Source organism: Podarcis raffonei, chromosome 1 (genome assembly GCF_027172205.1).
Source record: "Podarcis raffonei isolate rPodRaf1 chromosome 1, rPodRaf1.pri, whole genome shotgun sequence".
NCBI classification, from domain to species: Eukaryota; Metazoa; Chordata; class Lepidosauria; order Squamata; family Lacertidae; genus Podarcis; species Podarcis raffonei.
In genome coordinates, this window is record NC_070602.1 from 76,429,945 (window position 1) to 76,443,212 (window position 13,268).

At 41.9% G+C, this 13,268-nt stretch overlaps 1 protein-coding gene across 8 annotated transcripts in view; it reads right to left on the reverse strand.

Annotated features, from left to right (window-relative positions):
* Positions 1–13,268, reverse strand: part of TSPAN4 (tetraspanin 4) — a 502,529-nt gene that overhangs the window by 307,732 nt on the left and 181,529 nt on the right. For 4 of the 8 annotated variants that reach the window (XM_053394662.1, XM_053394644.1, XM_053394687.1 and 1 more), the window contains one exon: positions 6,765–6,837. The exons of the other annotated variants lie outside the window; for them this stretch is intronic. The gene's annotated coding sequence lies outside the window, so the exon portion shown is untranslated. The remainder of the gene's footprint in view (positions 1–6,764; positions 6,838–13,268) is intronic. 8 annotated transcript variants of the gene reach the window in all.

Sequence of the window (13,268 nt, forward strand, 5' to 3'; positions counted from 1 at the left end):
TAGGATTGCTCCCATGTATGTGTGCACGGGTCACCTGCATTATGCAGATCTTGAGATCTTTCTCCAGAAGGATCTATCCCAGACGAAGCTGATAGGCCGATGAACAAGTCCAAGATTATTATTTTCTTCTTCTTCTAATAGTGATCTGACTACAGTGGTACCTCGGGATGCAAACGGGATCTGTTCTGGAGCCCCGTTCGCATCCCGAACAGAATGTAAGATGCGACAGTGCGTCTGCATGTGCGCAGGTCACATTTTGCCGCTTCCGCGCAAGCGTGTGACGTCATTTTGATTGTCTGCACATGTGCGAGCGGCGAAACCCGGAAGTAACGCGCTCCGTTACTTCTGGGTCGCCGCGGAGTGCAACCTGAAAGCACTCAACCTGAAGCGTATTTATCCCGAGGTATGACTGTATTTGTCGAGTTGTTCACATTTAAGGGAAACAAATCAAATGGCAAGACTGACAATCACTCTTTTAGGCAGCAATAAAAACCAAGCCTTTAATACAGAAGCAGATGCTTCTAATAATAAAGTGGCAAACTAGAAATAAACTTTCTCAGGGCAACAAAAATAAATCTCTGGAGCTGTTGCTACTCAGGCTGCAATCTGAAACACATGTATTAGGAAGTCCCACACTGAACTCCCGTCTCAGGAAACAGGCATGAAATTGCACAGCTGGAATTTTTTTTATGCCCTTTGCATGACCGCTTCCAGAAAAGGCAACTATATATTCGGATTACATGCTTGAAATCAATTTACTGCATACAAAGCATACCATAGCACTTTGTTACTACAAGTCAATATTGCTAATGGCGATAGGACACATTGAGACTGGGGGCTTGTCCACACGTCCTCGTCCCATGCCTAGAAAGCACAGGTCTGAGGGGTTTTCTGTGTTTTTGGCAAGGGTATAAGCAGCTTTCTCGGGGGAAAGGAAAACCTGACTGTTTTTTCTCCAATTGAGTGCTAAAGAGCGGTTTCCCAGGGGAAAGCAGTGAGACAAGACCATAAGCCCCGGGACTGCAGCCTGCCTACAGCCATCAGCAACTTCCCAGTTCAGCTTAGGCTGGCTCTAGAAATAATAGTATGTGGAGTGAGTGGGTTATAGACTCCCATATGGGTTCTCTGCCACAATACATGAACATATCCCATTTTTGTAGTTATTCCATCCTCAAAAGGAAGTGTTGTAGGCATTGGATATATGCCTATACAGTTGTACAGTACCTTGGAAGTCGAACGGAATCTGTTCCGGAAGTCCGTTTGACTTCCAAAACGTTCAGAAACCAAAGTGCGGCCAGTGTGGTGTAGTGGTTAAGAGCGGTAGTCTCCTAATCTGGGGAACCGGGTTCGCGTCTCCGCTCCTCCACATGCAGCTGCTGGGTGACCTTGGGCCAGTCACACTTCTTTGAAGTCTCTCAGCCCCACTCACCTCACAGAGTGTTTGTTGTGGGGGAGGAAGGGAAAGGAGAATGTTAGCCGCTTTGAGACTCCTTAAAGGGAGTGAAAGGCGGGATATCAAATCCAAACTCTTCTTCTGATCGGCTGCAGGAAGCTCCTGCAGCCAATCAGAAGCTGCGGAAGCCCAGTCAGACAGTCGGCTTCCAAAAATAGTTTGCAAACTGGAACAGTCACTTCCAGGTTTGCGGCATTCGGGAGCCAAAACATTGCAGAAACAAGCTGTTAAAAAACCAAGGTACTGTACGACTGCAGGTTCGCATCTCTCTCTCTCTCACACACACACACAGTGGCAAGTGCAAGCACATACACAAGCAGTATTCTTATACAGCAAACCAAATGAACAAGATTGTGTCAATATCACCTTAAGTTATTATAAACCAAAATGGAAAAGCAAGGAGCAATACATACAACCTCAAAATAAAACTGAGCACATCAACATTAAGTTTCATATTAGGGTTTGTACATACCTTGCGTTTTGTCACCATGCATGCAACATGAAAATCCTGCTGTATACAATAAGCCTTTTGCTCTTGATTAAACAGGTGCTATGGGAATTTTCAGCCCATCCTTGATCATAATTAGAGCTGTAATCCCTGGTTTTTATGAAGATATACTGGATTTTAAATCAGCTTGGACAATATTTTTTTAAAAGATTACTACTGTTTGTTTTGTTTCTGTACTTAGAAAAAAGGAAGAGGGAAGAAAATAGATTATTATACTTGAATTAGCCTTAAAGGATAGATGGTAAAATCCTTTGGGTATGGGCCCATATATACAAACTTCTATATTATTTCAAACAGGTGCTATGCATGTTATAAAAGGAGAAGCCCAATAGTTACCAAGATAAATGGGGGTGGGGAGAGGACGATTATAGGGTGCCCACTTCTGGAACTCCCTCTCCCAGGATGTCTTTATGGCTCTTTCACTGTTAATGTTGGGGGTGGAGAGAGCACTTATCGCTCTATAAGACGCACCAGACCATAAGACGCACCTAGTTTTTGGAGAAGGAAAACAAGAAAAAAAATATTCTGAATCCCAGAAGCCAGAACAGCAAGAGGGATCACTGTGCAGTGAAAGCAGCAATCCCTCTTGCTGTTCTGGCTTCTGCGCAGCCTGCATTCGCTCCATAAGATACACACACATTTCCCCTTATTTTTTAGGAAGGAAAAAGTGAGTCTTATAGAGCAAAAAATACGGTGAACCTTTTCTTAGTAATCAGGCTTTAGATCCTTCACACAGAGCCATAGCTGGGGGGGGGGGCTAGTTGGGTATTTTGCCCCAGGTAAAACCTTCAGAGGGGCACCACTGAGGCTCCCAGCCTGTGTGTGTGTACACAAATGCGCATAAGGGGATGCCAAACTGGGTCTTTGACCCAGGTGAAATAAAGCCTAGTTTATTCCCTGCCTTCCTGGACATTACAGCTGCTGAGAGTCTTGTTTATTTATACTGTTTTCCTGCATATGCTGCTCTGATCTCCTTTGGGAAGGAGAGCAAGATATAAATAATTTCAATGAAACCAACAAATACATAAATGCTCTCTAGGCTGTCCAGAACAGTTCGCTTTCTCTATTGGACACAACAAAAGGTTCATCAGTTTGATGGGCAGCACCAGGAAAGTGAAAAGGGAGTGGGCCCCTTGCCAAGCCGCCACTGCTGCCTAGGTCAAACAAAACAAACAAACAAACAAACAAACGGAGAGCCTGAATTATTAAACAGTTGTAAGACATGTCAAGTGGGGACCTGCAACCGGTTTCAGATGAGAAAAAGGAAGGAGAAACATTCTGCCCACCCGACCTCCTGCTTCTCAGCCATGCTTTTCTCTTTTTTTGTGATAGTGATAATGCCCTTCATCTCACAATTCAGTTTGTGAAGATATACAGAGATGTGGCATTAGAAAGAGGATGAACAACCATGTGCGCCCGCCCACCCCAAATCCTTCTTTTTCCAACCCTCCTTGCTGTTAACAGGCAGCCCAGCGCACATTCTGTACTCATATCTAGCAAATGACAGGACAGTGGCATCTGCAATCTCACTTGATGGCAGTAATCAATAAGCAGTGAAATCCTCACTGAGCAATTCCTTTTCCTTCTGGCTACAAAGGCAAATGAAACTTAGGCTGTAAAGGCAAAATACTGACCAGAGGAGGCTCTGTGTGTATGTACAAGCAGCAATCTCAGCTCTGATGCAGGCTTTCGGGTTTAGATATTTGACTTTGCATGCCCCCTCCACTACACAGGCACAATGTTGTGGGCATAAAATATTCAATATATACCCAAATATCTCCTGGAACCCGTAGTTTCTAAAGAGGCTGGTAATGTTCCTTACTCTATAGACATTTAGAAGCTCCAGCTGCCAAGAGGAAGTTCCCAGTCTGTAAGGGGGGGGGGAGGTCCTGCTCATAGCCAGAGAGCAAAAAAATACAGTGGAAGCTCTACTTACGGACATAATCAGTTTTGGAGGTCTGTCCATATGTCAATCTGGGTTGCTGGTAGAAGTGCTATTGTGCACAGGTGCATTCAGTGGCAGCACGCTTCTGCACATGTGCAGATGGTGGCAGCCACTTCTGCGCGTGCACAAATCGCAGCAAACCCGGTATTTAGTTCCGGGTTTGCCGCAGTCGCAACTTGGATCAGGCCCAAGTAGAGGCGGTCGTAAGTAGAGGTTCTACTGTAGAAGGAGAGCAGAAAATAAACCAGCAGCCTCAATGTGGATGAGAATTAACCACTATCAGTTACAAAAGCCACACAAATTGAGTGGCCGGGGGCTTACTTTCTCAGAATTGTTTGGGTGATGCATGCTTTTTTCTACAGAAACCAAATCAATTACAGAAGAGACTTCAGTGTACTGCAAGAAGCAACGATCACCAGTGTCAAGGCAATGATTCTTCAGCAGCAACTTCGTTGGACTGATCATGTTGTTTGGATGCCTGATTATTGTCTTCCAAAGCAACTACTCTATTCTGAACTTTAAAATGGAAAGCATAATGCTTGTGGTCAACAAAAGAGGTTTAAAGAATTGGTGTACTAGCTGGGTGTTTGACATGAGGCAGTACAGCACTTAGCAATTCTGGTTTTTTGTAATATAAGAATTTAAATTGCAGATACAGCAATTCACAGCAATTCAACATAACAAGGGAAAACACAGGAGATCTCCTAGTCTCTGGCACAGATTGCTTTACAACATATTGAATGTAATACAATTCTTCTGAAATCTATTAATTTGAAATACACAGCACTTCACATGAAGTGGGCTTTGTACAGTGCAGCCGGATTTAATTGTATGTTATGTAATAAGGATGCCAAGCACTTGCAGAGACCTTTCTTCTGTTTGGCGTGCTTTACAAACATTAGCTAATTCATCCACGTGATGCCCTGGGAAGGTATGTAAAAGGAAATCACTTAGACGGCAGCGGATGCTCTCTAAGGGCACACGTACAACCTGGGCAACAAAAGGATTTGCTGTGTTAGCAGCAAGTCTGGGAGCACAATTTATACAAGGTTGCAATGCAGCAGTGCAAGCACACACAACCATTCAGGAAAGCTTCTTTTTCAAGTGACAGGAAGGATACATGGCAGACATAAACCAATGACTGGATCCCTGCCAAGTGCCGAATCTATACTGCAGGGACAGGGCTGGCAGAAGATCTTTAGAGTGATAAGAGAAGGATCTAACAAAGAAGCCGTGTGCTACAAGGTGCGGAGGGGAGACGGAGCCCAAAGTTAAGGTGAAAAGGATTTGTCATTCACAAATAGGATAGCACCTGCTTTTTTGAAGCAAAACTTCGTACATGTTATACCTCTTTATAAATAGTAATTCCCCAAGATTTGGGAGCCAGACACATGCCAGTTCAGTGCTGAGGAATGGCACCTCTATTCCTAGGCCAGGGTCTACAGTGAACCAAAATGTCTGCTTTGGTCTCAAAGGTGTCATAAGCTAGATTCTTCCTAGCAGAGAGAAAGCCTTTTTTCAGTCCTGGAATTGGGATGGGCAGCTTGGTGGGAGTCAGGGTCCTCCCTCCTTTCTCCCATTTAATATGCTGCAATGCATAATAGCTTAAGATTCCAGCCCTGGGCTCCCACACCCTTGGAACATCCAGCAAACAATGTAGACCAGCAAATGGATATACTGTTTCATAAATATGTCAACGGATTCTTGGTTGGGGGAAAAAAATAAAAAGAAGAATAAAAACTAACACAACCTATTAAGTGCAGAGAGCTGAGGCATAAACTTGAGGCATAAAATTAAGACAATTTAAGCACTAAAAAGCAAGGAACTGTAAAACTGAGCAATTCCTGCCACTAACAGCCTGCAAGGTGGCCTTATTTCATACAGCAGTAAAAGGGAAATCAAGAACTTTTCAAAACCAAGAGGACCCTTGGGATATGCATTTCAGCATCACCCTGCCACCCCCGCATTCAATTTGATACTGTTTTTGCAAATACCAGTTACGTAAGAGCACAATTGCATTCCAGGTGATGAAAACATTAATATCTTCCCCTGCAATATCCTGCAGAGATGCTTCCCCTTCCATGTCCTCAACCCCTTTCCACACTGGCCCTTCTTCCTCCCCCGCCTCTTCCACTCACCATTAGAAAACTCTTTTTTTTTAAAACCTTCCCATCTTATTCTGCAGCTTGGCTGTGACCCAAAGGCCCATCATTAGAATGGTCTTGCGCTTTCTTTCTGGGCTGGATTAGTCCAAGTGTCTTCAACCTTTTCAGAGCCAAGATCCCCACTTTTACCCCTTTTAATTCTTTAGCCAGGTGAAAACATTTCTCTATAACCAGGCCTTTGGCTAAATAAACATCATGTGGCCTTTGAAATGTGTTTGTGAAAGGAGGGTTATTGGTTTGTTTTTGCTTCATTTTTATGTTCTCATTTTGTATTTTTATGTTGTGAACCACCCTGTGATCTTTGGATGAAGGGTGGCATACAAATTTAATAAATATAATATTAATAATAACCCAAACATGCAATTGGGGACACATTTTTATCTTTTTCCAAATATATGCTCCTATACCATATAGTGCTCCTGTTGTGACCCACCTTGGATCAGGTCGTGACCCACTAGGGGTTAGAGGTTAGGGTCCCGACCCACCTATTGAAGACTAGTGGATTAGATGGTGGGCTTCAAGCTGGCACATAATGAAAAGACAGACCACATGGCTACTTCTGGCTATGCAAAGATCCCAAAATAACCCACAGCATTCCTTTAAAAATTAGAATATAGCCTCCCCACTCTTTAGGAAATTTTGTAATGACTGCTCAAGAATTAGCTTTGATCTAATCCTAAAAAAGTAAAGTACCTGATTTGTGGCTGTGCCAAGCTTGAACAGTTCCACAGCAGGAGCTCCTCAAAGTCTGTGAGTTTCAAACACTCTGAAAAAGAAAAACGTGTCCAAATTAATTAACTGCCAATTAAAAGGTATATCCTACCAGGACCCAGCAACAAATCCAGGAGCACGAGTCCCCTACTGGCTAACGAGGAAGCGGTCAATGCCACCTGATTACGGTTGACACTCTTTCCCCTGTATGCAAGTGGCTATGAAATTTTGTTTGAAAAAGGAGCAGAAAGCCAACAAACAATAGTAAATGGCAGGTCCAGAGAGCAAATCAACTGGCCTTGTTGAGCCCTGGAAAAAATAATAATGTGGAATCAAGGAGTGCCACAGCAATTGGCATAGTCTGGCCAAGGTTCTGGGAGGAAGAATTAATGGCCTCCTTTTGCCCTTCCCCTCTGCTTGCAGAGGCTACCTCCCCGAAATTCAGATTGTTACCAGGGGAGGCTCCTCCACTGTAGGCTGTGACGACTCTGAAAAGATAAAAAAATGCAATTAAAGAGTCTTTGTTCATGCATCACCACACCGATCCATGTTTTTGTGTTGTGATCTCTCTCTCAGACTTCAGCAGCAAAGGGTACAGTCATTCCAATATCCTCAATAACTGAAGCTTTAGAACAGTCTTCAAAGGCAGCCCCAAAGATAACACACTAGAGCAGAGTTCCCCAAACTTGGAGGGGGGGCTGTTGTCATAGTCGCTGCCAAATGTCCATTTTATAGTGGGGTGGGACTGTCAAAAAAACTGGCAATACCCCCAAACAAAAAGGGGCATATTTTTCTTTAAAAGTTAAAAATGAGGAAGGGCAGTGGACCTTGGTAAACCCTAACATCACTTTAATCCAAATGGGAAGGTACTAGAACATATTTAATCCCCACCCTGCTAATGCTCAGAAGTTACACACCTGTGATTCAGCCATGGCATCTTTCAAACCAGGTTCTGGTTCTAAGGTCTGGCTCAAATTAAACCCTTTGCTTGATTTAGCTAAAAGCACTGATGCTAAATCCAGAGGTAGCGTTATTATTAATTTACGATGCAGTGGAAGGTTCACAGGCTATGAAGGACTTGCTCACAAATTTATTGACAGCTGCACAAATTATGATAGCTAGGAAGTAGAAGGGGCAAACAGAATATAAAATGGAAGAATGGTATAAAGAGGTGTGGAATATAAGCTATTAATGATAGATTAACATGTGCCATTAAGGTAAGATGGGGAATAAGCAGGGGAAATGATTTTGAGGAGGTATGGAATATGTTTGTAGAATTTGTACTGTTAAAACAGAAAGGGGTCAAACCATCGCAAGAGGTGCTGAAATTCTGGGAGGTTGGATAGTTATAATGGAATGGTCTTGTGTATGGCGTGCACATTTTTATTTATTATTATTACTTTGTCAAAAAATAATAATAAAATAAAACATTGATGTATTTCCAAAATTGGATCGTTGCAAAATACTAACTTGGAGTAAGCACTGCTAACTGAAATTATTTGTCTTACTTTTGAGTAGGCATGCACAGAATCATGCTTGAGATTTGCTTATCTACCCTCAATGCAACAATAATGCAAGACTTTTAATTCAAGTCATATTGCACTGTTTTAATTTTATTAGGATGTTTTTACTGTACAATTTTAAAGAGCAACTCTGGCAAAAAGCTGAATAGAAATGTTATAAATAAATAGGACACTGTTCTTAATTAGTCGAGGGGAAACTTTTTCTCCTGTCATCTTTAACACTCGAACAGATTGCAGACTGGGCTAAATTCTGTGCCCTCTTCCAGAAATATCTATTTTCTCCATTTCTAATTGCAACCAGTCTGAAGGGAAAGCTTTCTAATTCAAAAGCTGGCAGATCATAGCGTGAACTTTCATCCTGATAAAATCACTTTACTATATCCTTGCATTTTTATTTTATTTTTGGGCTGTTCTTAAAACACAATCATAGCTTGCTCCATTTTTGTAATAGCTGTAGGTATCAACCACTCAACCACCATTTTCAATGTATACTTAGGTTACTGAAATAATGGTAAAGGGGATTATTCTACTCATTCAGAACAGCAATATATGAATACTGTTGCTGTTGGGTGGAGGGCTTGGCTATTTGGTAATAAAGAAAATGTGCTCTGCTTGCATTCAAAGGCACTTTTTTCCTTCTGAAGCTCTAGTAATCGTAATACAGCTAGTGATTTGGTAAACATGATCCTTGAAGTGGGGTGGGGATGGCTGTTATGCACTGAGCAGACAGGATGGTGTGTGCAAAAACATCCAAAGACATAAGAAAAATGAAGAGGTATGCGTTAGCCTAGTATGGGGAAACCTGTGGCCCTCTAGATATTGTTGACCCACAACTCCCATAATCCATGACCACTGGTCATGCTGGCTAAAACTGGAGACCAATAGCAACTGGAGGGCCACAGCTCCTCCAGCCTTGCCTTAAGTGTTGCATGCTATTGTCACGTTGCTGACAACGCTAATAATATAGGATGCACATAGTACAGCAAATATGCTTCCTTGTTACAGCCTTCCAGTTCCAAAATCCCCCAGTTGCCACCAAATCCTACTGTTCCCATTTATGACTACAGTAATGAGATATAAAACTTTCACCCTAGGTTAGGCTACAAAAATCAGGCACTGAGAACTCAACAACTTGGGACCAAAGTCCTTTAAGGATCGACAGATTCCTTATGCTCCACCTTGAACACCGAGATCTTATGATGGGACACTTTTGGTGGTCTCCCATGCCCCTGCGATTCATTCACCAGGGAAGTGTGGCAGACCCTGCCCTGTGCAACTCCTTGCCAGTAGAAGTCTGGCAGAAGTAATCCCTGATTTCTTTTAACCTTATTTTTCATACTTTACTCTTCATATAGGCCTTTGGCACTTGGATATTTTTACCAACCAGTTTTACTGATAAGATATCAATGCTTTTAATGATGTAATTATTTTAGTATTGCATTTTCATGCTGTACACCACCTTGCTATTTTTCCATAGAAGTGCGGTTAATATATATTTAAATAAATATAACTACAGTGGTACCTCGGGTTAAGAACTTAATTCGTTCTGGAGGTCTGTTCTTAACCTGAAACTGTTCTTAACCTGAAGCACCACTTTAGCTAGTGGGGCCTCCTGCTGCCGCCGTGCCGCCGGAGCACGATTTCTGTTCTTATCCTGAAGCAAAGTTCTTAACCCAAGGTACTATTTCTGGGTTAGCGGAGTCTGTAACCTGAAGCGTATGTAACCTGAAGCATATGTAACCCGAGGTACCACTGTACAGTATATGCAAAGCCTGTATTGGAATGGGAAATGCTGATATGAAAGACAGACTAGGAATCTGCAGTCTTTGCTCGAATGTAGTATTTCAAATGAATGCAGAAAGCTATGCTGTGTGGAAGGAAGGAAGGAAGGAAGGAAGGAAGGAAGGAAGGAAGGAAGGGGCTAAGAAACAATTATCAGAGAAAAAGCAACTATTAAGCCACTGCAGACATTTCACAGTGGAAGAAGTAATTTTCATTCTTGCTCCCAAATTTCCAACATAGACGGAAAAACTTTTATAGCTTCACAGGGGAATACACAAATCTTAATTTTCCAATAAAATGTTAGCTTATGGCCAACAGCCCAAGGAGGTTCAGACAAGAGAGTAAGGTGGTGAAACGACTGGAGGAAAAGTGGAGGTGATCAATATTCTGCAACGTGGTCAATAAGCAAAACAAGAAACTCCTGCAGGTACATGGGCATAATACTGCAAATAAGTGAGCAATATATGAGTATTGAATTAGTATCGATGAGAAAACAAAGCATTAGGCGATAGATTTCTATGCACCCTCAAGGTTCACACATTGCATCAAATTAGAACAAGCTGAAAAGCACACAGCACAAGTGTCTCCATGGAAGCATGTCAAAGCGAAAAGACCACCTTCCTAAGTATTCTCCCAATGGGGCAGTTTCTAGTGTTTGCATACTCATGTAAAACTTTGCTTTCCAAAAGCCTCCTGTACTGGGTGCTCAGATCTAGCCAAGCATTGAGGTCAGAGGCTTGGTGGGCAGCAATGGTTGGGGCTAATTCCCCCAACCCCACCCACAGCTTCACCACAATCATAAACTGTGAAGCTTGCACACCTCATAACAGATTGAGAGAACACCTGAGATCTGCACCAGCTACCTGATCCTAAATAAGACATAGGAAGCATCTGCAAACCTGCTTGGGATCTGCCCGGGGTCCACAGTACTATCAGCTTCAGTACTAGTTGTGTTGCAAACATTTGCCTAAGATCACAGCAGAGCAGATGAGACATCACATCTTCCCACCACACACACATGAACATACCTAGCACAGATGGAAATACATTTAAAACCAAAGTCTGAAAATGAGTCCAGCACAGTGGTTCTCAGCTCGTGGTCTGCAGACACCAGGTTGTTCACATAACCCACCCATGGTATCTGTGGCAGCATTCATGTAACAAAAACTACCATAAAGATGTCAAAAGTTTCAAAAGTAGGGGATCCATGGCTTGGCTTTTGAAAAAGAGGGGGTCTGCAGTACTTAGCTAACTGGGAATCATTGGTCTAGCACACTGTATGTTACAACTGCTTAGAGAATTAGTGCAGTGTGATTGAAGTCATCAATAATGGACTATTACAGTCCAGGCTAATCCTCAAAGGCAAGATACTTAAAGGCTAATAGTCTGCCTGAAGCTACACACACACACACACACACACACACACACACACACACACACACACGAGTTTAACTCTTTAAGAACAAGGGGACTCAGCCAAACATTCTGTTCTCTTCTGTTTACCCAGAATTCATTTAAAAAGCAATCTAAGCAGGCAGGTTTCAGTTGAAGAGTATTTTATTGGAAGATATTTTTATTGAACATATTTTATTGAAAGATATAACTTGCACGAAAGAGAATATTGCAGGAGTACTGTCTTTTCTACCATTAACAAAAGAGCTTTCAAAGAACAAGACAAGTACAGGACAAGTGTCAGATCAAGAAATAATGGGCACTTAAGAATATTCTTAAATTAGGATGAGAACTGAAGAAACCCATTAAAGAAGTGAATGATATCAAAGCAAAACTGTATAAATAATCATAGGGTTCAAACCTACCATTAGGGCCATCTATACAGGAATCCTTTGCCCAATGTCAGGGCTCAAGCTCATGACCTTGAGATCAAGAGTCTCATGCTGGGCTCTTTTTCCACTGGCTCATTCTTTCCTACAACCAATGGCCACCACGTCCAGGGTTCTTCTTACTGGCACACCTTGCCACTTGTCATTCCTTGAATCATACCAAGTGGCAGTGTGTGGGAGAGAGAGAACCTGCTGGTATTGGACTAGGAACCCCTAGAACAAGGCACAAGTTATTCTAGCTCCTGTTTTCAAGCTTTGGTCTTTAAAATCTGAAAATTTTGATCAATGAAGTGTCAGAAACATGGGGGTGGGAGGCAGAAATGTGGTTCACTCTGTATTGCATATTGCATTTTTTAGACACTTGGTTGGTGGAAAAGTACAAACTTTTTTGTTTTCTTAAAAATTTTAGGACAATATTGTTGTTAAATGGGCACATCACCATTTTTACAACATAATGTCTAGTGATTCATTATGCAGTAAACGTACATTCATTGTGCTGTAAGTGTATTGAAAAACAAATAGAACAGCAAAGCCCTTTCTAACTTTACTTTGTATTTTATGGTTTCAACTGCTGCTCATATTTTTTTTTAATTTGGAATGCTTTTTTTAAAAAAATACTGTTGTGGCTAATTGTAATATATATGTTACTGCTTTACATTTTTTGTTTCAATACACTGCCTTGAGAAGGCTTTCATCTTTAAACACAGAAAATATCACAAATAAATAATAAAATACAAATTTGCACTGAGGGCATGCCACAATCTAATGTTAGGTTTTGCACAAATCTGGGAGACGCATTAATAAAGTTTGTTGACATTAATGAATGGGCCCAGTTCAAACAAGCAATGTGAGTATGTAACAGTAAGGTTTACATGCTTCTACCCACCCACCTCCAGCTTCAAGATGAGTTTGGAGCTCTTCCTTCCAGTTTAGAGTAGATGAAGCTTGTTGTCAGGGCCAGAGCTCGCCATTCTGGCACCTGAGGCAGACCTCAAAATGGCACCAGGGAAGAAGGGGTGAGGGAAGATCTACATCAGGAACAAGGTGGAGGGGGGAGATCTACATTGGGATCTGCTGCCCCTGTGGATCCTGCTGTCTGAGGGAGTCACCTCACCTTGCCTCATGGGTTGTTGTGTCATCCAAACCTAACAAACTGTGGTTACTCTCAACTATGTTTTTTTTAAACAAACTAACTTAAAACTTTGAATTATGAAGCAGCTTGCTTAAACAAGTCATTGTTAACATTAACTACCATTAGGGTTTGAAAAGCATGCTAAACTGTGGCTAGTAAAAATCAGAAGCAAATATTTCTCATCTCACAGCTATGCTGGAGGAGAAAT